The sequence below is a fragment of the Leucoraja erinacea genome, chromosome 2 (genome assembly GCF_028641065.1).
Source record: "Leucoraja erinacea ecotype New England chromosome 2, Leri_hhj_1, whole genome shotgun sequence".
NCBI lineage: Eukaryota > Metazoa > Chordata > Chondrichthyes > Rajiformes > Rajidae > Leucoraja > Leucoraja erinaceus.
Window position 1 is genome coordinate 88,274,598 of NC_073378.1, and position 25,080 is coordinate 88,299,677.

General features: G+C 47.5%; 1 protein-coding gene across 2 annotated transcripts in view; it reads left to right on the forward strand.

Annotated features, from left to right (window-relative positions):
* Positions 1 to 346: 346 nt before the first annotated feature.
* nek10 (NIMA-related kinase 10) overlaps positions 347 to 25,080 on the forward strand; it is a 155,405-nt gene continuing 130,671 nt past the window's right edge. Inside the window, exon 1 of one of the 2 annotated variants that reach the window (XM_055660470.1) lies at positions 347 to 510. The gene's annotated coding sequence lies outside the window, so the exon portion shown is untranslated. The remainder of the gene's footprint in view (positions 511 to 25,080) is intronic. The other variant, XM_055660464.1, reaches the window with a different exon arrangement.

Here is a 25,080-nt window from a genome sequence, read left to right on the forward strand (position 1 = left end):
CGCCGCCTGCAGTGCCCGGTGTTGCCCCCTTCCCTCGCCGCCCACACCCCGGCCTGCAGTGCCCGGTGCTGCCCCCTTCCCTCGCCGCCCACACCCCGGCCTGCAGTGCCCGGTGCTGCCCCCTTCCCTCGCCGCCCACACCCCGGCCTGCAGTGCCCCGGTGCTGCCCCCTTCCCACGCCGCCCACACCCCGGCCTGCAGTGCCCGGTGCCGCCCCCTCCCCCCGCCGCCCCCCCCCCGGCCCAGCCTGGCCGCCGCCGCTCTGGCTCCAAGCCCGGACACTGTGGACGGTTCAAAGCCGCTCCCATGGCAACGAGCGCAGCGTCAGTTCTCGCCATGGAGCCGGCAAAGTCGCAGCATCGGCGACGCTGATTGCGACGGGCAACTCCCTGCCGCAGTATCGGCTATTGTGATTGGTGGAGGAGCCACTGCTTCTGGTGTCCATGGACCGATGAAAACTAAACGGAGCTGCAGAGAGGGAGCTGCGCCAGGGGAGAACATGAGAAGCCGGTGAGTGAGTGAGTGAAGCATTCCAGCTGGTCAGGGCGGAGAAAGGGGCTGCTCTCCACTAAAGAAGGTCGTCACAGATGGTCACAACTTTAGGGAGGGGAGAGACTGAACACGGTGGGGCCTTGACCTGCAGCCCCCCCAAAACATCACGCGTGTAAAAGATTATTTGGCACAATTTGAGGATGAGCAGAGAAGAAATTACAAATGTAATGAATTCATCCAGGTCCCATGTTAAAATTGATCATTATCAAGTTCTGACGAAGTGTCATTGACCCACCCGCCCACCAGATTCCACCCATCCCACAGCCAACAATTAGCAATGTTACAAAATTTTGAGATTTAAAAAATCAAGTCTGCAATTTATCCCATCAGATAAAGCATAACAATAAGTTTAATTTGACACCTAATTCACTTTCATATCTCAAGTAATAAAAAAGTTATGGCCATTTTCATACATCTTGTTCCCTATTGATTTTCTATGGACATAACAAAAAAGCTGTGATCGTGGACAGTCAAAAGCCCATAACCTTCTTAAAAATTAAGAGAACTGAATGAAATTTTCAGTTATCATAGATTGAAGCATTCTGAAACAAATATAAAATAATCTTACTTGGATGACCTGAAATTAAAGCATATATTTAGTTAGTTACCCAATTGTAGCTAATTTCAAACTTCAATTACTAGATCTAAACATCTATCCATTTCTTAATAAATGATTAACATTTTTAAATAGCCCAAGTGTCCAAATAATATTTACAAATAATTCACAATAAAACATGATTTTTAAATCTCATTTACATCAATTTATAGGCCAAATGGAAGGAATTTAGTGTTCAATTGCTGTAAATTAAAGTCAATTTAAATCGGCTTTCTAGTGGGTTCCTGTGAACGCGCTGGTTTAGAACGTTCACCTTGCGCTGGATTTGTGCCCTCAAGTGCCCAGAAAAATACTGCGGGATATAAAGAGCCCAAAATGAACTACTCGCTATAGAAAACTTTATATACAGGGTTCTTAAGAAGCCCCATTTAATGTAAAAATAAGGTACATACCTTTAATTGTTTGCTTTATAAAACCCTGGGGCTGCGAGAGGTTGCGGGTTGAGAGAGTGATTTTGAAACTACTATAACTATTATACAAGGCCATAAAAACTAATAATACCTTTTGCGACGGGGTCTTTCAGCGATTTTCCGTTAATGATTTACTAGGCTGAACATTTTCGATTGCAACAGCCTAGTAAAAATCGCGTTTTAAACCCGCCCCCTCTAAACAGCGCCAAAATCGCGCACACGGGGTAGGGCAGATGCTCAGCAACGATTCAGGTAGGTTTTGTAACATACCTACAACAATGAATGGCCTGTCGATTGCCCCACGTTTACTCGATTATCGTTGCTTTTTGCATTAATTTATCCTAAGTATATCGCCTACACCTCTTATTTCCCTTTCCCCTGACTCAGTCTGAAGAAAGATATTGAAACATCACCTATTCCTTTTCTCCAGAGATGCTGCCTCATCGGTTAGTTACTCAAGCGTTTTGTGTCTGTCCCCCTTAAACCTCTCAGCCTGAACCTGTACCCTCTAGTTTGTGTATGCTGCTAGTGATTTTATCAGCATCTATCAGCAACAATAATAAAACTAGTTTGACGACCAGGTGGGGGGGAAGGACAGAAAGCGAGGGGATGCAAGGGTTAGTTGGTTAGAAAAATCAATATTCATACCGTTGAGTTGTAAGCTACCTAGGCAAAATATGAAGTGCTGTTCCTCCAATTTACACTTGACCAAGCGCAGACTCGGCGATCATTTCGCTGAACACCTTCTCTCAGTCCGCTTCGGCCTATGTGGTATCCCCGTTGCCAAACACTTCAACTCCACCTTCCCATTTCCTTACTGACCTGGGTCTCCCCCATTATCAGAAGTGCTCAACTCTGTCCAGGGACCCCGACATTCCTTTCAAATGAGGCAGAGGCCCACTTGCACCTCCTCTAACCTCATCTACTGTATCCACTGTTCCAGATGGGGCCTCCTATATATCGGCGACACCAAGCGCAGACTTGGCAATCGTTTCACTGAACACTTTCACTCAGTCCGCCTCGGCCTACATGATTGCCCCGGAACTGGCCCGGCAGAGGAGAGCGTCCAGCGCCCTCTGTGAGTCCCAAACGCACCGCCATCGCAACGCCCTGCAGCTCCAGCCCCTTCCCCTCTGGTCCCCCTAGCTGGTTCCTGCCCCCTCCCCCCATGGCTCTTCTCCTGTCTTTTCTCCGAGCTCTCCCTCCACCCTCGCGCTCACATGCCGGCGCTGCTGGTGCTTCTGGGCCGATCTGAGCCCTGGCTCTGAGGGCGCCGACGGCTGATGCTCCTCTGGGGCATGTAAGAAGGAAGAGGAGCGGCAACCTCAAGATCCTGGGGAGGGAGAGTTGTGGATGAGAGGGGATAGAGGGAGATGTTTTCGTTGTCTCTGTACTGTACACTGACAATGACAATTAAAATTGAATCTGAATCTGAGAGGAGGGAGTAGGGTTATGGAGGGAGAGAGGGAGTGACGGAGGGTAGGGGAAAGGGGAGGTGAGGGAGGGATTGGGGAGGGTAGGAGAGGGAAAAGAAGAGAGAGGAGGTTAGGAGGGAGAGTGGGGAGGAGGGGAATAGAGGGAGAGGAGTGGGGGAAGTAGGGAGTGGGGAATAGAGGGAGAGGAGTGCAGTGGGAGAGGTGAGGAGAGATAGTGGGGGGGATAGGGGAGGTGAGTGGGGGAGATGGGAGATAGGGGGTAGGGAGGGTAGTTATGGAACGAGGGAGGGTGACTGAGGGTAGAGGAAATGAGAGGGAAAGAGATGAGGGAGGGTTTGGGGGAGGGGAGGAGGAGAGGGGAAAGAAGAGGGAGGGTGAAGAGGGGGAGAGAGTGCTGAGGATGAGGGGAAATGAGCTGCGCCTGTGCAGTTGGGGGCTATGAGTGAGTGGTGGAATATTGTGTTGGGGACCAAGCCTCCTGTGTGACAGGGACCCAATGGGTCCCACTTAGTCTATCTGCTTTTAAACTTTTCTCCTTTCACCTTAAATCTATGCCCTTGACTCGTTGACATTCCTATCTTGGGAAAAAGGTTATACCTACCCTATCTATGCCTCTCGAATTTTATATTCTTCACACAAGTCTCCCCTCAACCTCTGACCTTCCAGAGAAAACAATCCAAGTGTGCAACTTCTCTTTGTAGCTAACACCCTCTAACCCCTGCAGCATTCGGGTAAATTTCTTTAGCACCCTCTCAAAAGGTTCCACATCCTTCCTGTAATGAGACAACTAGAACTGCACACAATACTCTGGGTGGCACAGTGGTAGAGTTGCCGCCTTACTGCGCCTGAGACCCAGGTTTGATCCCGACTATGGATGCTCTCTGTGTGGAGTTTGTATCTTCTCCCTGTGACTGCGTGAGTTTTCTCTGGGTGGTCCTGTATCCTACCACATTCCAAAGACGTGCAGTTTTGTAGATTACTTGGCTTCTGCAAATTCTCCCTAGTGTGTAAGATAGAACTGGTGTATGGATGATCATTGGTCGGTGCAGACATAGTGGGCCGAAATACTTGTTTCCACGCACTAAACTTCAGATGTGGCCTTACCAAAGTCCTATAAAACTGCAACATGCCTTCCTTGCTTATATTGATTGCCCCACTCAATGAAGGCAAGCAAAGCATATCTCTTGTTTACCACTATAGCTGCTTGTGTTGTTATTTTCACAGAACCATGGTCTTGGACCCCAAGATTCCTCTTTTTTTCAATCCTGTTAAGAGTTTAGTCCTTAACTGTATACTTTCTCCTTACATTCAACCTCCCAAAATGCAACACCTTACACTTGGATTTTACTTTGGAGTCACGTGAGTGACTACGTGAAGACCCCGCCAGCACACATGCGCGTCATTATCGTCTATCACATTGCTGCTCCACCAGCTCAAACTTGAAGGTAAGTTTTTAAACTTTTCCAGGTCTCTTTTCGATTGCAGGAAGCTTTGCAGAGCTCCTGCTGGAAGCGTTCTGGGGTCGGAATCCTGGCGCCCAGCTCCCCAGCTCCCTTCTACAGGACCCGGGGGGGGAGGGGGGGGGGGGGGGGGGGGGTGATCCCGGCTGCGAATATCGGGGGGATATCGGAAGCCCGACCACAGACATCGCGGGGAAGCCCTTCTTCAGGGACCACGGGGAAACCCCGTCTGCAAAGCCACGCCGGCTTGGGGGAAGCCCAACCACAAGGGAAGCACCTCATCAGCTACAGGGGGGAAATCCCGGCTACCGACATCGCAAGGATCCCTTCTACAAGGACCGCGGGGGAATTCCGAACCACGGGGAGAAGCCTGGCTGCGGGGACTGCGGAATCCGACTTCGGTGACCGTGGGAAGACCACGAGTAAACCCGGCTCGGGGGAAACCTCAGCTATGGGGACTGTGTGGAAGACTGCGGGTAGAACCGTGCTTCGGGGAAACCTCAGCTACGGGGACCGTGTGGAAGACATGGCTACGAACTGCAGAAGTACGGGTAACCGGCGGCGACTTCAGACTCCGGCTGCCCGAGGAGGGTAAGAGCTAAAACGGGAGTCTGAAAGGCCTAGACTGAAGTCAGGCCAGGAGGGTTCCTCTCCGACATGGGTATGTCCTCGGACGTTTTTACCCATCCTGATATGGCAAATGGAGGAGCCATATCAGCGCAGGTCTCCTCGAGGGCCTGCGGCAGTACCTTTTTTCAGGGCAGCCTACAAAACTCCCTCTCTGTGAAGGCGAGTGCGAGGGGTCAGTTGGTAACTGACTCTGAACTTGGAAGTATGTCTGGGGAACAGGTGCCAGCTGGGAGATACCATGCACCTGAAAATTGTTCCTGAAAGTGCCGGCAGTGATCTGGGCTGAGATTGGAGGCGGTATGAAAACCCAGGAGATGAAAATCTTCTCTTCACGGGAAAACTGTCCAAACACCGAGATGAGGAAACGAAGCTGTCGGACTAGTCAAGGTGTCTACGACAAAACACCCCACGCATCCATTGGCAGGAAGCGGTTCACTGAAGCTGGTGGCAGCTTGAAAGCTGGGCGCAGGTCTTTTAGGCCAAGGCCTCAGGAAAATATGGGGTCCACATACACCAGCAGCCCTACTCTCCAATCAAGGACGGAAATCGAACCCGCATTGGGGGCCTTTGGGCTTACCATAAAACCACCGATAACCATGGAGGAAGGTAGGTCTGGTTCTTTTCCGAAATATAGGGTTGTGGACCATTTACAAGTAGGTAATATTTACACTTTGTTTTTGTACGGACGAGATTAGTTTATACTGCACAGTATACAAGCGAGACAGTCTCGGAAATATGGCTGGAGTTGCCTCTCAAGGCAGGCTTGCTATTATGGCAGATGTGGCCTGTTCATTGTCAACAAGCTCAACTCGCATGTGCAGTATAGACATTTCTGAAAAGGAAACTTTGTGACTATTTAACTTCCATGGGGTCAGTTTTCATTCACAGGGCACCAGAGATATCTGAAATTTAGCTGGATGGGGCAATGATACAGTTAAAAGCATTGCAAAATGGGCTAACTTCATGATATTTTAAACGCTGTATTTTGCTAAATTAGCTGTATCAGCCACAAAAACTTATTTGAGAAATTGGGGTTCTCATTCGTCCAGTTAAATTTAAGTTGATACCAACTCAAATTATTGATTATTGGGATTTACCTTTAACTCTATTAATTTGTCTGTGACTCCGCCCTGAGGCAAGAGATGGAATTAATTGAAGCCTGTAACAACCTTGTTATTATCAAGCAGCCTTCTGTTCATCAAGTGTAATTGACAGTATATTGGCTTTCAGCTGTGCTATTTGGCCTTTGCACAATAAGCACTATACAGCATGCAAACAAATAAGCCCTCAAATACCATGTGGTCATGGTCATTGTTACCAGACCTATGCTATTCCCAGCTGAAACTATCATAATCACCAGGCTGGACGAACAGTATTCAGCATTTTTTCACTAACTTTTCATCAGTAAATCTTCAGTTAATTACAAACTGAAGCTATTGCTCAAGGATGGGAAATTATGCCATCTCTAGTTACGGAGGTGGATGGGAGAGTTACCTATTCTTCAGCTATATGGTATCAACTACCTATAGACACTAGGTGCATTCTGTGGATTAAAGACTCTGAGAAGACCGTTCCTGCGGCTCGGGTTGTTAAACCAACCATGAATGTGCTCATTGCAGATCACAGGGATAGCACCAAAATAACAGTATTTCCTCATAAGGAGATGGGAGGTATTTGGTTTATGCTTATATTACATATAATTCGGCATGGATGACTGATGTCTTGAAGTTCAGGCTCATATGGGGGCTTGACAATCATTAAGTTAAAAGTGCCATCTACTATGCCTAAAGTGCCTTCTCATCATATTGGCTGGGGGGAGAAGAATCCAGTCTCTCGGGTCTCACCCTCTGAGATCTAGATTATGAAGGATATCTTCAACTCAAAACCTCCCAGGCCTAGGGACGCAGAGATATGGGGTGTTAATATTGTGCTACATCGCTTCGCCGGTGGGCTCCAGCTACATCCCTGTCCTTGGTCAAACTCACTTACAAGTGGTTATGCTCATAGCGTTGAGTGCAGCGCAACGGGTCCAGTCATTGCATAAACGGTGATTGGACAGGATGATTATATCTGCAGGCTGAATAACACTTATGTTTATGACTTAGTCAAGCAGAATAGACCAGGGGCACCAGGTCTCAAACTAGATTTGTTCACATATCCCATGGACCTTCGATTGTGTGTGGTCACACATCTACACCAGAATGTTAGGTCACTAAGAGCCTTAGAGACTCTGAACTAGCAATGTTGTTAGTTACATATAGCCTCATAAGAAGGTATCACTACAGACCATCTCCAGTGGTTATACGGGTCTGGCTTATACAGGAGTAAACACTGACATTTCAAGTCTCACTCCACCAAGGCTGCAACAACCTCAGCAGCAGGATTATGGAAGTTAGCAGGACCACATCATAGTGGCTGCAGGATGGTCAAACTAGCGATCTTTCCAAACATTTAGTACTAACCCATTGCCAGATCGGGGGTATTTGCCAACTCTATGTTAGGTTCTGTTCATAGTTCCTCACGGTTGAAGGAGGTTACTGTTATCATTATTTATTCATTAATAGAATCAACATGTCTATATTGCAAAGATTTGCAAAGGCTACTGGTGAGACTTTAAAGTAGTATGGTTGGGGGGAGGGACTCAAATTGGGAAAGCTAGCAGTCAGTGTGTGAGGCAGGAGGCAGAGAATGGTAGCACTCTGACCCAAAATGTAGGGGAGAGAGAAGAAAAAGACAATAAACAGAGAATAAGAGAGGGTGGGTTTCTTAAATGTGTATATTTTAATGCTAGGAGCATTGTAAGAAAGGTGGATGAACTTAGAGCCTGGATTGACACCTGGAAGTATGATGTTGTGGCGATCAGTGAAACATGGTTGCAGGAAGGCAGTGATTGGAAACTAAATATTCCAGGATTTTGTTGCTTCATGTGTGATTGAATTGGAGGGGCAAGAGGTGGAGGTGTTGCATTGCTTATCAGGGAAGATATTACAGCAGTGCTTTGGCAGGATAGATTAGAGGGCTCGTCTAGGGAGGCTATTTGGGTGGAACTGAGAAATGGGAAAGGGGTAGCAACACTTATAGGGGTGTATTATAGACCGCCAAATGGGGAGCGAGAATTGGAAGAGCAAATATGTAAGGAGATTGCAGATATTAGTAGTAAGCACAAGGTAGTGATTGTGGGAGATTTCAATTTTCCACACATAGACTGGGAAACACATTCTGTAAATGGGCTGGATGCGTTGGAGTTTGTAAAATGTGTGCAGGATAGTTTTTTGCAGCAATACATAGAAGTACCTACTAGAGAAGGGGCGGTGCTGGACCTCTTGTTAGGAAATGAGACGGGTCAGGTGGCAGAGGTATGCGTTGGGGAACAGTTCGGGACCAGTGATCACAATACCATTAGTTTCAATATAATTATGGAGAGGGTCAGAACTGGACCTAGGGTTGAGATTTTTGATTGGAGAAAGGCTAACTTTGAGGAGATGCAAAAGGATTTAAAAGGAGTAAATTGGGACAGTTTGTTTTATGGGAAAGATGTGGAAGATAAATGGAGGACATTTAAAGGTGAAATTTTAAGAGTACAGAATCTTTATGTCCCTTTTCGGTTGAAAGGAAATAGTAAAAATTGGAAAGAGCCATGGTTTTCAAGGGAAATTGGACACTTGGTTCGGAAAAAGAGAGAGATCTACAATAATTATAGGCAGCATGGAGTAAATGAGGTGCTTGAGGAGTATAAAGAATGTAAAAAGAATCTTAAGAAAGAAATTGGAAAAGCTAAAAGAAGATATGAGGTTGCTTTGGCAAGTAAGGTGAAAGTAAATCCAAAGGGTTTCTACAGCTATATTAATAGAAAAAGGATAACGAGGGATAAAATTGGTCCATTAGAGAGTCAGAGTGGACAGCTATCTGCAGAGCCAAAAGAGATGGGGGAGATATTGAACAATTTCTTTTCTTCGGTATTCACCAAGGAGAATGATATTGAATTATGTGAGATAAGGGAAACAAGTAGAGTAGCTATGAAAACTATGAGATTCAAGGAAGAGGAAGTACTGACACTTTTGAGAAATATAAAAGTGGATAAGTCTCCAGGTCCGGACAGGATATTCCCTAGGACATTGAGGGAAGTTAGTGTAGAAATAGCAGGGGCTATGACAGAAATATTTCAAATGTCATTAGAAACGGGAATAGTGCCGGAGGATTGGCATATTGCGCATGTTGTTCCATTGTTTAAAAAGGGGTCTAAGAGTAAACCTAGCAATTATAGACTTGTTAGTTTGACGTCAGTGGTGGGCAAATTAATGGAAAGGATACTTAGAGATAATATATATCAGCATCTGGATAAACAGGGTCTGATTAGGAACAGTCAACATGGATTTGTGCCTGGAAGGTCATGTTTGACTAATCTTCTTAAATTTTTTGAAGAGGTTACTCGGGAAATTGATGAGGGTAAAGCAGTGGATGTTGTATATATGGACTTCAGTAAGGCCTTTGACAAGGTTCCTCACGGAAGGTTGGTTAAGAAGGTTCAATGGTAGGGTATTAATGGTGGAGTAGCAAGATGGATTCAACAGTGGTTGAATGGGAGATGCCAGAGAGTAATGGTGGATGGTTGTTTGTCAGGTTGGAGGCCAGTGACTAGTGGGGTGCCACAGGGATCTGTGTTGGGTCCACTGTTGTTTGTCATGTACATCAATGATCTGGATGATGGTGTGGCAAATTGGATTAGTAAGTATGCAGATGATACTAAGATAGGTGGAGTTGTGGATAATGAAGTAGATTGTCAAAGTCTACAGAGAGATTTATGCCAGTTGGAAGAGTGGGTTGAAAGATGGCAGATGGAGTTTAATGCTGATAAGTGTGAGGTGCTACATCTTGGCAGGACAAATCAAAATAGGACGTACATGGTAAATGGTAGGGAATTGAAGAATGCAGGTGAACAGAGGGATCTGGGAATAACTGTGCACAGTTCCCTGAAAGTGGAATCTCATGTAGATAGGGTGGTAAAGAAAGCTTTTGGTGTACTGGCCTTTATAAATCAGACCATTGAGTATAGAAGTTGGGATGTAATGTTAAAATTGTACAAGGCATTGGTGAGGCCAATTCTGGAATATGGTGTACAATTTTGGTCGCCTAATTAGATTCAGATTCAATTTTAATTGTCATTGTCAGTGTACAGTACAGAGACAACGAAATGCATTTAGCATCTCCCTTGAAGAGCGACATAGCAAACGATTTGAATTTAAAAAAAAATCCGGGGGGGGGGGGGGGGTGGGGGGGGGGGGGGGGTGGGGGGGGGGGGGGGGTGGGGGGGGGGGGGGTGGGGGAGGGGGGGGGGGGGGGTGACGTGGGTGGCAGTCGCCGAGGTACGTTTGTTGAGTAGAGTGACACCGCCGCCGGAAAGAAGCTGTTCCTCGACCTGCTGGTTCGGCAACGAGAGACCTGTAGCGCCTCCCGGATGGTAGGGGGGTAAACAGTCCATGGTTGGGGTGAGAGCAGTCCTTGGCGATGCTGAGCGCCCTCCGCAGACAGCGCTTGCTTTGGACAGACTCAATGGAGGGGAGCGTGGAACCGGTGATGCGTTGGGCAATTTTCACCACCCTCTGCAATGCCTTCCAGTCGGAGACAGAGCAGTTGCCATACCATACTGTGATGCAGTTGGTAAGGATGCTCTCGATGGTGCAGCGGTAGAAGTTCACCAGGATCTGAGGAGACAGATGGACCTTCTTCAGTCTCCTCAGGAAGAAGAGACGCTGATGAGCCTGTATAGGAAGGATGTCAACAAAATAGAGAGAGTACAGAGGTGATTTACTAGAATGTTGCCTGGGTTTCAGCAACTAAGTTACAGAGAAAGGTTGACCAAGTTAGGGCTTTATTCTTTGGAGCGCAGAAGGTTAAGAGGGGACTTAAAGAGGTCTTTAAAATGATGAGAGGGATAGACAGAGTTGACGTGGATAAGCTTTTCCCACTGAGAGTAGGGAAGTTTCAAACAAGGGGACATGACTTGACAATTAAGGGACAGAAGTTTAGGGGTAACAATAGGGGGGAACTTCTTTACTCAGAGAGTGGTGGCTGTGTGGAATGAGCTTCCAGTGAAGGTGGTGGAGGCAGGTTCGTTTTTATCATTTAAAAATAAATTGGATAGTTATATGGACGGGAAAGGAATGGAGGGTTATGGTCTGAGCGCAGGTATATGGGACATGGGGAGAGTACGTGTTCGGCACGGACTAGAAGGGTCGAGATGGCCTGTTTCCGTGCTGTAATTGTTATATGGCTGTATCTATGTCATGTCTGAATGCATTATTAATGTTCACTCATCATTGGTCACTGATGCAATGTGTAATGCATGGGCTCGATTCCAGGGCATGAAATCACAGAGCTTTGAAATCTTCACGTAGTCACTCACGTGACTTCAAAGTAAAATAGTAAGATTAAATGAGAACTTACGAGTTTGAAGTTTGATCTTTATTTATGAGGAGTAACGTTGAGGGATTACGTGCCCTCCACGCCCAACCTCTATCATAAAGGTCAACTGGTATTCTAGATTTCTTAACTTACTATGTTTAGTTCAACTGTTATCTGTGATTTCACACCGCTGCTTTGAAGATTGACGCGCATGCTTGCTGGCGGGGTCTTCACGTAATCCCTCAACGTTACTCCTCCTAAAATAAAGATCAAACTGATAAATTCTCGTTCAATCTTACTATTAAACTCTGTCTATCATTTCTCTGCCTATTCTATATCCATCTGTGTCCTGTGTTCTTTGTCAACTTTTCTCACTTTCCACAATTTCACCAATTTTGGTGTCAAGTGCAAACTTACTAACCAACTCATCTACATTTACATTCAAATTGTTTATATATTTCATAAACAACAGTCTCACCACAAATGTACTTTGAAATATAGGAAAACAAACAAAAAGTCTAACTAAACATTCTTTGATTGACGTTGCCCCCATTCATACGTGGTCTAATGGTAGATGCTGTGACTAATTGCCAGTTCCTAGGAATAATGCACAGTCTCTTGCCCAGAGTAGCATAGAAAATAGGTGCAGGAGGAGGCCTTTCGAGCCAGTACCGCCATTCATTTCATCATGGCTGATCATCCCCAATCAATAACCCGTACCTGCCTTCTCCCCATATCCCTTGACTCCACTAGCCCCTAGAGCTCTATCTAACTCTCTTAAATCCATCAAGTGATTTGGCCTCCACTGCCCTCTGTGGTAGGAAATTCCACAAAGTCACAACTCTCTGGGTGAAAACGTTCTTTCTCACCGCAGTCTTAAATGGCCTCCCCTTTATTCTAAGACTGTGGCCTCTGGTTTTGGACCCGCCCAACATTGGGAACATTTTTCCTGCATCTAGCTTGTCCAGTCCTTTTATAATTTTATATGATTCTACTAGACCAAGTGCAGACCCGTTGGGTCTGTTCCCCCAACGTGTGGTTGTGGGGGGAGAGGCGGCATGCAGCGTCACACACACTAACTATCCCCACCACCCCCTCCGCACTCACGAGGGGGGGGGGGGGGAGAGGGAGGGAGAGGGGGGGGAGGGGGGGGGAGGAGAGGGAGGGGGGGAGAGGGGGGGGAGAGGGAGGGAGGGGGGGGGGAGGAGAGGAGAGGGGGGGGGAGAGGAGATGGAGAGAGAGAGAGGAGGGGAGGGGGGAGGGAGGGAGAGGGGGGAGAGGAGAGAGAGAGAGCCTTTTTACATCAACCCAAACCCAAACAAAGGCTTTTTTACCCTAAACTAACCATATTTTCATTTTCAAACCAAATTAAGGGTATTCACAGTGCTGTAGATATTTGTTCCGTGTCATTCAGAGCTCTGGTTGAGGCACACCACTTGCAGAGACTGATTGAGGCACACCACTTCCTGGTTTTATAGTCCCTCCCCCCAGCAGGGGCAGCAGAGAGAATGGGGAATTTTGTAAAAACATTAATATCTCTGTCATATTTCATCGACGGGAAAAATCCTCGGCACACATGTGGCGGAGGGGGGCTCTGAGCGAGGTGGCCATAAATGACGGCCGTAGGTGGCGGCATTCTCTTGGAAATTGCAGCACAGATTGCCAAAACCGGTCAAGAACAGAGTTTTAGTAATATAGATAAGAATCCCCCTCATCCTTCTAAACTCCATTGAATACAAGCCTAGTCTTTTCAATCTTTCCTCACATGACAGTGTCGCCATCCCAGGGACCAATCTCGTCTCGACTGCCTCAATCACAAGGATATCCTTCCTCAAATTAGGAGACCAAAACAGTGCACAATACTTCAGATGTGGTCTTTCCAGAGCCCTATAAAACTGCAGAAGAACCCCTTTCTCTTATACTGAAATCCTCTTCTTATGAAGGCCAACATTCCATTAGCTTTCTTCACTGCCTGCTGTACCAGCACACCAACTTTCAGTGACTGGTGTACAAGGACACCTAGGTCTCGCTGTACCTCCCCTTTACCTAACCTAACCCCATTGAGATAATAATCTGCCCCCTTGTTTTTGCCGCCAAAGCGGATAACCTCACACTTATCTATATTATACTGCATCTGCCATGCATCTGCCCACTCACTCAACCTGTCCAGGTCACCCTGCAACTTCCTAACATCCTCTTCACAGTTCACACTGCCACCCAGCTTTGTGTCATCCGCAAACTTGCTAGTGTTGCTCCTAATTCCCTCTTCCAAATCATTAATATATATGGTAAACAGTTGAGGCCCCAACACCGAGCCTGGCGGCACTCCACTCGCCACTGCCTGCCTTTCTGAAAAGGACCCGTTCACTCCTACTCTTTGCTTCCTGTCTACCAACCAATTTTCTATCCATGTCAACACCCTACCCCCAATACCATGTGCTCTAATTTTAGTCACCAGTCTCCCGTGCGGGACCTTATCAAAGGCTTTCTGAAAGTTCAGATACAGTACATCCACTTGCTCCCCTTCTTCCATTTTACTTGTCACATCCTCAAAAAATTCCAGCTTAGTCAAGCATTATTTCCCTTTTATAAATCCATGTTGACATGTACTAATCCTTTTACTGCTATCCAAATGCCCCATTATTACCTCTTTAATAATTGACTCCAGCATCTTTCCCACCACCGAAGTCAGGCTAACTGGTCTGTAATTCCCTGTTTTCTCTCTCGCTCCTTTCTTGAAAAGTGGGATAACATTAGCTATCCTCCAATACACAGGAACTGATCCTGAATCTATTGAACATTGGAAAATGATCACCAATGCATCCACTATTTCTAGGGATGCAGACCATCTGGCCCAGGGGATTTATCATCCTTCAGTCCCATTAGCCTACCCAATACTATTTCTCGCCTAATGAAAATTTATTTCAGTTCCTCTACCCCCTTGGATCCTCTGTCCTCCAGTACATCTGGAAGATTGTTTGTGTCTTCCTTAGTGAAGACAGATCCGAAGTACCTGTTCAACTCTTCTGCCATTTCCTTGTTGCCCATAATAATTTCACCCGTGTCTGCCTTCAAGGGACCCACATTTGACTTTGTTCCTCTTTTTCCCTTAACATATCTAATTAAGCTTTTACTGTCCTTCTTTATATTCCTGGCCAACTTCCCTTCGTACTTCATCTTTTCAGCCCGTACTGCCCGTTTTGTTTCCTTCTGTTGTCCTATGAAAGTTTCCCAATCCTCTGGCTTCCGGCTACTCTTTGCTGTGTTATACATCTTTTCTTTGAGTTTTATTCTATCCCCAACTTCTCTTGTCAGCCACGGTTGCCTCCTACTCCCCTTAGAATCTTTCTTCCTTTTTGGAATGAAATGATCCTGTGTCTCCCGGATTATGCCCAGAAATTCCTGCCATTGCTGTTCCACTGTCATTCCTGCTAGGATCCCTTTTCAGTCTACCTTGGCCAGCTCCCCTCTCATGCCTTCAGTCCCCTTTGTTCAACTGCTTCACTGACACTTCCGATTTAACCTTCACCTTCTCAAATTGCAGATTAAAACTAATCATATTATGATCACTACCTCCAAGCGGTTCCTTTACCTCGAGTTCTCTTATCAAATCTGGTTCATTAGACAACACTAAATCCAAAATTGCCTTTTCTCTAGTCGGCTCTGTTACAAGCTGCTCTAAGAATCCATCTCGGAGGCATTCTACAACTCTCTTTCTTGGGGTCCTGAACCAACCTGATTTTCCCAGTCTACCAGCATATTTAAAATCCCCCATCACCACAGTGGCATTACCTTTGTTACATGCCAGTTTTAACTCCTGCTGCATCTTACACCCTACATCCGGGCTACTATTTGGAGGTCTGTAGATAACACCAATTAGTGCCTTTTTGCCTTTAGAATTCCTCAACTCAATCCACAGTGACTCTACCTCGTCAGTCCGTATGTCTTCCTTCGCAAGGGACTGAATTCCATCCCTCACCGGCAGAGCTACCCCCCCCCCCCCCCTCCTCTGCCCACCTGTCTGTCCTTTTTATAGGATGTATAACCCTGAATATTAAGTTCCCAGGCCCAATCCTCCTGCAGCCACGCCTCAGTAATCTACACAATGTCATACACAATGTCATATCTACCATCCTCTAACAGCCTCAAGCTCATCTACTTTACTTCTTATACTTCGCGCATTCATATACAATACTTTTAATACCTTACGCATCTCACCTTTCACATCAGGGACAGAAGTTTAGGGGTAATATGAGGGGGAACTTCTTTACGCAGAGAGTGGTAGCAGTGTGGAATGAGCTCCCAGTGGAAGTGGTGGAGGCAGGTTCATTGGTATCATTTAAAAATAAATTGGATAGGCATATGGATGAGAAGGGAATGGAGGGTTATGGTATGAGTGCAGGCAGGTGGGACTAAGGGGAAAAAAATTTGTTCGGCATGGACTTGTAGGGCCGAGATGGCCTGTTTCCGTGCTGTAATTGTTATATGGTTATATGGTTGTCAATCCCTATTACATTTGGCCATACTCTCCTATCCCTTTGTGAGCTTTCTTTCCCGTTAATTCTGGGGTCATTAACTATCCCTTTACCCTCTTCCCCCCCCCCCCCATTTAGTTTAAAACCACCCGTGTAGCAGTGGCAAACCTGCCTGCCAGAATGCTGGCCCCCCACCTGTTAAGGTGCAATCCGTCCCTTTTGTACAGTTCCCCCTTACTCCAAAACAGATCCCAGTGGTCTAAGAATCTAAATCCCTCCCCCCTGCACCAGTTCTTCAGCCACACATTCAGGTCCTGTATCTCCCTGTTCCTGATCTCGCCAGCACGAGGAACTGGAAGCAAACCGGAGATAACCACCCTGGAGGTCCTGCTTTTCAGCATTTTTCTGAGCTCTCTAAAGTCACGCTGCAGAATATTCATCCCCTTCCTTCCGACGTCGTTTGTGCCGACTTCCGGTTATTCACCTTCGCCCTTGAGGATTTTCTGCACTCTGCCCGTGACATCCTGAAACCTGGCACTAGGGAGGCAGCACGCCATCCTCGAATCCCGTCTTTAGCCGCAGAAACCCCTGTCCTTACCTCTCACAATGGAGTCTCCAACTACCATGGCGTTGCCATGGTAGTGTCCACAGTCACAGTGGACAAACGCATCCGGGTCTACCCCAACCAGAAGCCCTGGATGACCCGGGAGGTCCAGCGGCTGTTAAAAGAGAGGAACACCGCTTTTAGGTCTGGCGATAGGGCTTTATACAACACGGCCAGAGCTAACCTGAAGCGAGGCATCAGAGAGGTCAAATCAGACTACAGGAGGAAGATAGAGGACCACCTGGACAGTAACAACAGCAGGCAGGTGTGGCAGAGGATCCAGTATCTCACCAACTAAAAGACCAACCTTGGACTTGCTGAAGGTGATGCCTCGTTGGCAGAGGAGCTGAACCTCTTCTTTGCTCGCTTTGAAGTGGAGCCACCCGAGACAGCCACATCACACCACATGGCCCACAGCAGCCTAACCCTCAAGATAGAGGAGCATGAGGTGAGGCGCACGCTGCGGGCCATCAATCCAAGGAAGGCTACTGGACCTGACGGCGTCTCTGGACGCGTGTTGAAGGACTGCGCAGACCAGTTGGCAGGAGTCTGTACGAGGATTTTTAACCAGTCTCTGGCCCAGTCCACTGTTCCACCCTGTCTGAAGTCCTCCACCATAGTCCCCTTGCCCAAAAAAAACCAACATCTCCAGCCTCAACGACTACCGGCCAGTCGCACTCACACCAGTGGTGATGAAGTGTTTTGAAAAACTGGTCCGGGGTCATATCACATCACTCCTGCCCCGAAGCTTTGACTGCCACCAGTTTGCGTACAGAGCGAATAGATCTACAGAGGACGCTGTAGCCACAGCTTTCCATGCTGCACTGTCCCACCTGGAGCAGCGGGGGAGCTACGTGCAGATGCTCTTTGTGGACTACAGCTCTGCTTTTAATACCATCCTTCCCCACAAACTGGTTGACAAACTGGGGGGCTTAGGACTTCCACACTCCACCTGCATGTGGATAAATAGCTTCCTGTCGGGTCGCAGCCAGAGAGTCAGAGTGGGCCATCACACATCCACGGCCCTCAGCCTCAGTACCGGCTCTCCACAGGGCTGTGTACTGAGCCCCCTGCTCTACACCATCTACACACATGACTGCACCCCCGCCCACCACAGCAACACCATTGTCAAATTTGCGGATGACACTACGGTGGTGGGACTCATCTCCGGGGGGGACAAGTACGCCTACCAGGGTGAGGCGGAGCAGCTGACAGTGTGGTGTGGAGAAAATAACCTGCTCCTCAACACCTTAAAGACAAAGGAAATAATAATAGACTTCAGGAAGAATAAAACGGACATGGTACCATTAATTATCAGAGGGGACTGTGTGGAGAGGGTGGCGGATTTCCGCTTCCTGGGAATCCATATTGAGGAGGACCTGACGTGGAGCGTGAACACCTCTGCGCTGCTGAAAAAGGTCCAGCAGAGACTGCATTTCCTGAGGGTGCTCAGGAAGAATAACATCAATCAGAGACTGCTGCTGTCCTTTTATCGGTGCTCCATTGAGAGCATCCTAACATACTGTGTATGCGTGTGGTACACCAGCTGCACAGTGGCTCAGAGGAAAGCGCTCCAGAGGGCCATTGACAACGCCCAGAGGATTGTCGGCTGCCCTCTCCTTACCTTGGAGGACTTACACAGTTCCCGCTGCATCAAAAAATCCCAGAGTATTATAAAGGACATTTCCCACCCTGTTTGAACTGTTGCCATCAGGCAGACGGTACAGATCTACAAGGACGAGGACAAACAGACTTAAAAACAGTTTTTACCCCACTGCTATAAAGGCACTAAATGTAGCCGCCAAGGAACGCAGGGGCGATACATACTAAGGGACTGTGGTACACTGTGAAATGGACAGAAGGATGTAGGGTTGGGTGTTTATGCGTGCTATTTTTATGATATTTAATTTAGTTGTTTATCTTTTTTAATATTTTACCTTGTATGTATCGTTAGCTTTTAGAAATGTTTGAATGGTGCACTGACTGGCTGATATTTTTTAATTTTGTTGTACATGGTTCATGTTACAATGACAATAAAGAAACTATTCTATTCTATTCTATTCTGACGTCGGCCTCTTTGGTTTTGGATCAACAGCACATAATTCGCAAGCCAGTCCGCCGCTCAGTGTGTTAACATCTGCTGTCCCAACAGCTTCTAAGTGGGTGAACCTGTTCTCAAGAGGTACAACACCCGGGGACCTTTGCATTCCAGGTTTCCTTCCCTTTCTCACCGTCACCCACCTTCTTTTTTCCAGTACCTTAGGTGTAACAATCTTGCTGTAGGACTTGTCGAGGAACGACTCAGTTTCTCGGACGAACCTGAGGTCATCCACTTGCTTCTCCAGTTCCCCAACACAGTCCTTCAGGAGCTGTACCTGGATGCACTTCTCACATTTGTACAGCCAGAGGCACCAGCGGTGTCCTTGACCTCCCTCATCCTGCAACCATCACACTGAATCAGCTTGCTTGACATTTCCTTCTTTCATCTCTCCCTCCACCATTTGGTGTGGCGTCCTCCCTCGCCCTTCTCGCCGAAGACTTGCACTTTTCTCGCAGCCAAAGACTTGCACTTTTCTCGTAGCCAAAGACTCGCACTTTTCTCGCAGCCAAAGACTCGCACTTTTCTCACAGGGGCACTTCCCTCGACAGAGCCGCACCCCTTGAGCAAGTCATGCTTATATCAGATGCTAAATTGCCTAATTGTCCAATTTACCAATCTTCCAATCTTATTGTTCAGCCAATCCGCACACTCACTCCTAACCTTCCTTCCTCTGATGAGCTTGGAAGTATGTGCTTTGTCCGACCTGCACTCAAAGACTGCTAAAGTGCTGTTTCCCCTCTTTTTAAACCTGCACTCAAGACTCACCAAGTCCAGGCAACGGTCGTTCTCACTGCTGCTTTGTCCGAACTGCTCTCAATGACTGCTGCTTTGTCTGACCTGCTCTCAAAGTAGGTGAATCGTTGACCTAGAGGATATAGGTTTAAGGTGAAGGGGAAAAGATTTCATAGGAATCTGAGGGGACACCTTTTCACACAAAGGGTGGTGAGTGTATGGAACAAGCTGCCTGAGGAGGTAGTTGAGGCTGGGACTATCCCAACATTTATGAAACTGTTGGAAAGATACATGGATATGACAGGTTTGGAGGGATATGAACCAAACGCAGGCAGTTGGGACTAGTGTAGCTGGGACTGGTATGTGCAAGTTGGGCCGAAGGGCTTGTTTCCACACTGTGTCACTCTATGTCTCAAATAAATATTACCAGCAATTTGCCCTGGACCAGCCACATCAAACCTATAGCCAAGAACGCATGCCAATGCCTCTGCTTCCTTAGAAGGCTTAGGAAGTTTGGCATGTTCCCAACAACGCTCACTAACTTCTATAGATAGTATTTTATCGGGAGCATCACAGCCTATTTGGGAACAGCTCCATCCAAGGCCTCAAGAAATTGCAGAGTTGTGGACGTATCCCAGACCATCACGCATACCAAACTCCCTTCCACTGACTCCATCTACTTTTCGTGCTAAAGAAGGGTCTCGACCTGAAATGTCACCCATTCCTTCTCTCCATAGATGCTGCATCACCCGCTGAGTTCCTGCAGCATTTTTGTCTACTTTCGTGCTGCCTCGGTAAGGCCGCCAGCATAATCAAGGACCATCTCAACCCGGTCATCCCTCTTCCGGACTGTCGTGAGGGGGGAACAACTGTGGGGGGAGTGGGTGGAGAACAAAAGGAGGAGCTTCCGTGCTTAGTAGCTATGTCAGTGCCGTGGGTGGCTGCTATTTGTATACATTTGGTATGCAAGCAAATAATTTTACTGTGCCTATTCACGTGATAATAAAGTATTCCATTCCATTCCCATCCTGCAAGAGGTACAGAAGTTTGAAAACTCATACCTTCAGATTCAGTGACAGTTTCTGTAGATTGGTTACTCCACACTAACTAATGTGGTGCTATAGTATTAGAAGCACCGCCTACTACACTGTTCATATTATCGTAACCCAGCTTGTGCTGTTAGTTGGCCGCTACACAGCTGAAGCAACATGCTGTAGTGTACTGTAAGTGTCTTTTAATAAATTCTGTTGTACCATTTTTGTGAGAATGACTGGGTCATTTACATGGTTTCAAGAAGTGGTTAGTAACCTACTCCGTGTTTAAGTATATCGGTTTTTATTTTGTCCACTGAGTTTTGCTTTGTGTATTCACTATCGCTGCCATGGCCAGCTCACTTCGCCGTCCAGACCCACTGATCTTTGACTTGGACATCGCTGAACATTGGAGCATTTTTGAGCGTGACAACAACCATTACATTCGTGCTGCGCATCGCAACGATGCACCAGACATGCGTGCATCTATACTACTCAATGTCGCGAGCCCTGAAGCAATGAAGCACGCTGAGCATTTCGACTACACGCCTGCAGTTCTGGATCACAACAACCAGATTGTGGTACCTGCTGAAATTATTGATGACCCTGCAGTCCTACTTGCTAAGTTCTGACAGTTGTGTGACTTTCATGCCAACTCCATACTTGAACGTACTAAGTTTTTTGTTCGCTACCAACGCAACCTGTTGAAATTTTTATTAGTGATCTGAAACACATGGCTGCACGCTGCCGTTTTGGGGTGCTGTGTGGGGATCTCATCACGACAAACTGGTAGGCGGTCTGCTTAGTGATAAAGTACAAGATGAACTGCTCCGCGATACTGAACTGACCTTGGCCCGGGCTGAGCATGCTTACAGGATTGCTGAACTAACTGTTTTTCACACAAAGCCTTTGGGCTCTGGGCCACATTCCTCGTACAGTGTCAATGCTACCCACACCTCCTATCATAACCGGCGTTCACAACCCCACACACCACCTCCACATCCTCAGAGATCTATCGAACGGTGCTTTAACTGTGACGGCTCCCACGCTCCAGGTCGCAAATTCTGCATTGCTTTTGGAAAAAAATTGCCACCACTGTAAGAAGATGAATCACCATGAAATGCTGTCATTCACGCATAGCTCGTTCGTTCCCAAGGAAGTCTGTGCACCTGTTAAAACATGAACCTACTGATAAAGAATACCAGGAGCTGTAAGCTCCATCTTCTGTTCGGCTACCAGAGCATGAAGATAACAGTCCTAACATCAACTCGCTGATTGCTTCCACGAACAAGCAACTTAACCCTGAAGTTTCCCTGCTCGTTAACAGCAACATCACCGTTGCAAAGATCAACACTGGTGCCAAGTGCAATGTCATGTCTTTATCTGAATTTAAACAAATCCGTAATGCCGAACGTATTGCAAACACTTTGGCCACTTTGCAAGCCCACGAGGGAGGGGAACTGCTCCCACTTGGAAAAACTAAACAGAATTGCTACCTGGAGTCACAAGCTCACAAACTGAAGTTTTTCATTGTCTGTGGGAATTCTGCAACTCTGCTTGGCATTAACACATGCCAGGATCTAGGACTGGTTGCTTTTGGGCCTGCTGTCCATCAAATTTCTCCCACTGAGGGCTCTACTCAGCAGATACTTTCACAATACAAAGAACTATTTGACGACAAGCTTGGAAAGCTGCCCATCAAGTACAACATCGCCGCTGATCCAAATGTCCTACCTGTGGTCCGAGCACCACAACGTATTCCGCATGCTATGCGCGACACAGTTTACAATGAGCTCCAGCGGATGGTGTCCCTGAGTGTCATTACTATGGTCACCAACCCATCTGACTGGGTTTCCACCATGGTGGTTGCAACAAAGAAGAACAAGGTAGAATTCCAAATCTGCATCAACCCCAGAGACCTAAACACAGTGATCAAACGCCCACACTACCCGATGCGTACAGTAGAGGAAGTTGCTGCTCAGATAGGCAGTGCATCCGTGTTCTCTGTTCTGGATGCCAAAAGTTAGTTTTGGCAAATCCCGCTGGAACCTGACTCGTCCAATCTCACCACGTTCGGCAGCCCCTTTGGCCGCTATAAATTTCTGCGGATGCCCTTTGGCATCAACTTTGCTAGTGCGGTTTTCCAACGCACAATGGAAGAATTATTTGCGGGGTACCCATGCGCCATCATTGTCGATGATATTCTCGTTGCTGGACGCAACATGACTGAACATGATGCCAATTGGATATAAGTACTAGACTGTGCTAAAGACACCTATCTCAAGCTCAACCCACTAAAATGCAAGTTTTGTGTCACCGAGGTCAACTAGGTCGGACACGTATTCACCAGTGATGGCCTCAGACCGGACCCCTCCAAGACCACTGCCATCAACGAGATGCCAGCTCCCACTGACATTACGAGTTTACAGAGATTCCTGGGAACGGTCAACTGCTTGGGGAAATTCATTTCCAACCTCAGCGATATATGCGCCTCCCTGCGGGAACAGACTCACAAGGCCACTGCCTAGTCTTGGTACCCACACACCAGAGAGCTTTTGAAATCCTTAAGTTGCAACTCGTTAGTGTGCCAACACTCGCCTACTTTGCTTTGGAGTTGCCGGTGACGCACAAAAGAGATGCGTCCCTATATGGACTTGGCGCTGCTTGCCTACAGAATTCCACCTAAGGTGACCTCAGACCTGTTGCTTGGTCCTCCCGCACTCTGTCTGAGAATGAACAACATTATGCCCAGATCGAAAAGGAATTGCTTGCTGTGGTTTTTGCCTGCACGAAATTCAAAGACTTTATTTTTGGCAAGTCCGTGATTGTGGAAACAGACCACTAGCCGCTGGTCACCATTCTGAACAAACCCATTTATGCCGCTCTGGCTCGCCTGGAATGGATGACAATCAGCTACAGTGTTTCGATTTCACTATAGTCTACAAAAAGGGCAAGGACATACACATAACTGACGCGCTATCAAGAGCCCCACGCAAAACCTGAGAACAACAGCCCTCAGAACAAGACCAGTTCACAGTAATGATGGTGTCGTACGTACCTACTGAATGCCTAAGCAGCCTGGCAGAGCACACGGCTGCAGATAAAACTCTACAACTACTGTCCTCAGTCATCCGGCATGGCTGGCTGGATAAACAACACAGTACACCACTTGCGATTCGCTCATACTACCCGGTTCGCGACGAACTGGTGCTACAGGACGGGGTCATAATCAAGGGTCATAAAGCAGTGCTCCCAGCTGCTCTTCAGGACAAGTTCTTTGATGCAGTCCACAGGGGCCACCCAGGTGTGGAAGCGACCTTACAACGGGCAAAGAGCATGTTTTACTGTCCCGGTATGACTGAGTATATATGCGAAGGAGTCGAAGCCTGCGCTGTCTGCAGCAGCGTAACGCCACACCAGCAGAAGCAGCCCTTGGTCTCACACCCTGTTTCTCTGCCATGGTCCAGGGTCGCTACCAACATATTTGAGTGGTGTGGAAAACACTATCTGGTACTCGTTGACTCGTATTCGAGCTGGTTCGAAATTGACCTACTCCAACACATCATATCCGACACAGTCATCCAAAAGTTATCACACCACTTCTCTGTGCACGGCGCCCCTGCATGTCTCCTGTGAGATAATGGCAGTCAGTTCACCAGTCAGTGTATCAAAAACATTGCTCAATGGTGGGATTTTTGCCATGTCACCAGCAGTCCTGAATTTCCACAGTCCAATGGACTCGCTGAACGTGCGGTCCGTAGCGCCAAACAATTAATGGAGTGCTCACATCTTGCTAGATCTGATGTATTCTTGGAACTGCTAAACTGAAGGAACATCGCCCGTGACCCAATACTGGGGTCTCCAGCCCAACGCCTGATGTCACGGCAGACCCGAGCTGCCCTGTCCGTGCCCCAGCACCTGATGCAGCCGCAGGTCCGTTCACCTCCTGTTGTCCAGAAACAACTCCAACTGAAACGCAATGCACAGAAGCGATTGTTCGACAAGTCCAGCAAACTACTTAAACCTCTCGCTAGTGGACAAGTTTTTCGCCTTCAGACCGACAAGGGCCATGGCCGGTTGGGTCACATCCACAGCCCTGCCAAGGAGCCACGCTCATACCTGGTGAGCACCGAGGGAGGAATTTCTACGCAACCATCAACATCTCCTTCCAGTGAAGGAACCACGTCCTGCAGTCTCAATCCAGAAGCCACGTGTCCGATGTACCCTTCTACTGTCATGATCAGCCATAATCATATTGAATGGCGGTGCAGGCTCGAAGGGCCGAATGGCCTACTCCTGCATCTATTTTCTATGTTTCTATGTTTCTGCTGTGGGACTGTCTCTTCCCTCGTGCTCTGCTGCTGCAGATCAGCCACTGGCCATGCCCCCTACGCCCTCACCACAACGTTCGGTGCCCGCTCGCCGGCTTCGCTGTGTTCACCCCCCGGGTCTTCAGTGCTATCCCAGCATTCCTCGGTGAAGGGAGGAGACGGGGATCTATACTGTACGCGTGCAGGATGGGTTTGTAGGTTACACCTTAGGTATGGGGATTTTGTTTAAACCATCTATATGTTCCTATATCCGCTATTAGCGTTTCGGGCACTGTATTACTCAGCCATCACATATTAGTG